The sequence below is a fragment of the Choloepus didactylus genome, chromosome 12 (genome assembly GCF_015220235.1).
Source record: "Choloepus didactylus isolate mChoDid1 chromosome 12, mChoDid1.pri, whole genome shotgun sequence".
NCBI lineage: Eukaryota > Metazoa > Chordata > Mammalia > Pilosa > Megalonychidae > Choloepus > Choloepus didactylus.
Window position 1 is genome coordinate 86,936,607 of NC_051318.1, and position 3,210 is coordinate 86,939,816.

Consider the following 3,210-nt stretch of genomic DNA (forward strand, 5'->3'; position numbering starts at 1 on the left):
CAAGGTTCTCATCCTTTGCATTATCCTCATTCGCTTTTCACCTCTCTCTCCCCAGGCAGATGCTTCAGCATCCAGCACTTACTGCCTTGGGAAAGAGATAGCACAGCAAAAATGCTGAGAGAAAGAAAAAATCAATTCTTAATCGGGAGTTTCAAACTCACAGCTGAGTTTATAAGAAAGGGTTTTTGCATTCCAAAATCTTAGGATAAAACTATTGTGCTAAGGGGACTCCGTATAGAGTCAAAGGGGAGGGGAAGGTAGCTAACGCTACTAGGGACTCCCACTGTCCCCCAAGACAAGCACTGGTAGAGAGAGCACAGATGGATTCTAGGAGGTTCCAGAGTTTTCCAGGGGAAAAGGTATCAAGCCCCAAACCAACATAGGGTAAGAGCAGTGGACTAGGGCGGCTGTGTGGGGATCGTAGACAACCAAACCCAGGACAGCCTTGCAGGGCTGCCCTGCTCCCAGTACGACATAGGGAACAAACGGACATTCCCATGTATCCAACACAAAAGGAGAAACAGCTGAGAAAATGACGGACCTGGAGAGGTCTTGCAGGTGGAGGAGAAAATGCAACCAACATCTTTGCAGAAAGAAGACAGAGGGCTGATGACAACGGCCAGGGACCAGGTCTCCTTCCTGTTATGTGAGCAGGCCAAGACCCTGAATTGATGGAGGTTAAATTTATAGTACCTGATAGAATGGAGTCTAAAAAAAGAAATTAAATTCATTTATTTAAAAAAACAATTTACATTTTACACTTTTGCATGCCTGTGTGAAATGACATAATAGTAACATCATCATTATTACTGAACATTATTATTACAGTCACACTTTGCAAGTCACCTACTATGTCCCAGTTATGGAGGGTGGCATATGGTCACAATCACTAATAAAAATTATTCTACTGATTCCTCATAAGAACATTTGGCATTAGGATTCTCCAGAGAAACAAAACTGACAGGGTGTGTGTGTGTGTGTGTGTGTGTGTGTGTGTGTGTGTGTGTAAATATTAAGAGACTTATTCTAGGAACTGGCTCATGCAGCAATGGGGATAGGCAAATCCAAATTCCATAGGGCAAGCTACAAACTGGAAACTCTGATGAAGGTGAAGTTAAATTCCCCAGGGGAAGCTGGTGGCCAAATTCTTTTTTCTGACTTCTGAAATCCTCAGTTCTGGCTTGAAGACCTCCTACTGACTGGCTGATGAGACTCCCCTCACTGCTGAAGACAATCTCCTTTGTTGATTGTAGATGCAATCAGTCATAGATGCAATCAACTGACTAATGCTTTAAATCCACCTACAAAATACCCTAATAGAAACAATCAGGCCAGTGCTTTCTTGACCAAACAACTGGATGCCATCATCTAGCATGAACTTAACCATCATACACTCTGAAGGAGCATACTATTCACCCAGGTTTACAATTAAGGAAACCAAATCAGAGATTTGCGTACCTTGTCCAAAAATCTCACAGCTATGAAAAGGCAGATCCAAGATTTTAACCAGGTCTTTGTCTCAACTGGTGCAAAGCTGCATGGTTTCTGCACAAAAGATGGACCTGGAGCAACCATAAGCAGGAGGGGTGCGAGAAGGGTGTATTAAAGCTTAATATCACCCAGGCACATTGGGCAAGGGCTGTAGTCCTGCTTTTACCTACATAAATGAGCTGACTTCTCTGTGGGTGGACACAATGATGACTCAGCAGCAGTAAAACATGTGCTCTTGCCAGGAAGGGCCATGGATTTTCCATAACTCCTCAAGCCCATTGCATGTAAACCCTCACACATTCAGGGCAAGCCCTTCAGGAAGGCGTAAGCCTGAAGGCCTCCCAATGCCCCCTAAATGCCCACCTAGCAGCCAGACCCAGGCCCTAGGAAGGGCAGACCCAAGAGGAATTTAGTTTGTGTTTTAAGAAATGTCACAAATCCCTGTTCAATATGCATTTGGGGATGATTTATCATTTGCTCAATGAGCTGATGGCTTCCTGCACTCTTTGATTTTAAGCCTTTTATCCTGCTTGGTGGGGCCGACGGTGGCCAGAAGACACAGCCCGGTCAGAGGAAGGGAAGGAGCTTCTTCAAACTTGTGAATAATAATCATTTAAGTAACAGATTTGAGCTAAAAAATCCTGAGCTAAAAGGAGAGTTTGACCCTAAACAGAATCATTTGTACACAGTCATCAGCTTCCGTAATGCACACCTTCTCCTCACTGAACCCTATTCCAATTAGGAGGTGGTTTCCCACACCCTGGGATATTTGAGGACCATCTGAAGGGTGAAATTCAGACTACATTGCATTCGATGCTTAATTGTCACTGTAGCTAACAGTAAAGCCCTTATTTTTCAAATTAAATCTCACCCTCTAAATCCTAAAGCCAATATCTCCAGTCCTTTTTCTTTTTTTTCCATTCCCTGTACCTCAAAATCCATATTATGTGGATTTTTCCTTCTCAGTAATCCCCAAAAGTGCCCCTTCCTTGCTCTTGAGTTAAACCCTGCATCCAAATGTAAATTTCTCCCTATTACAATCAATCCTTGCCTCTTTGGCACTTCCCTCCTGCGTTTCCTGATTTGGTATTAGTTTCCCTTTAAGATTTTCAGTAGGATCCATTTTACCTTCCTCTAGAACTAGCATAGCCTAGACAAGCAACTTGTTTCTCAAAAAATAAAAAATCCTTTGCCATATGCTTCTTCTGCATGAAATTCAATATGGTGTGTTCACCTTTAAAGTACTCTACTCCCTCCTGCCCTGGACATTGCGTTCACTGTTGATAAACGACATGAACTGTTCCTGCAGGATAGAGTCCAATAATTCCAGAAACATTTATTGAGCACTTTCCCTATGTCAAGCATTGGTCACGATGCTGGGGATGTAAACATGTGCTCTGACCAGCCATGGATTTTCCATAACTTTTCATGCCCATCCCCCACATGAGCACTTGCACACGCAGAGTAAGCCCAGGGAGGACACCTTTGGGTCTCTCCATGCCCCCCACACGCCCACCTGAAAACAGGCAGTCTGAATTGCACCCACCAGGGAGCCCCAGATATCCCAGGGTGCAGAGGAACCACCTCCTAATGGAAATACAGCAATTTGTGAGGAAAGGATGTGCATAACAGAAGCCGAGGACTATATACAAATGATTCTGTGTAAGGGATGTAAAAACAAACACATTTAATGTACCAGATGACCAGAAAGTTCACAAA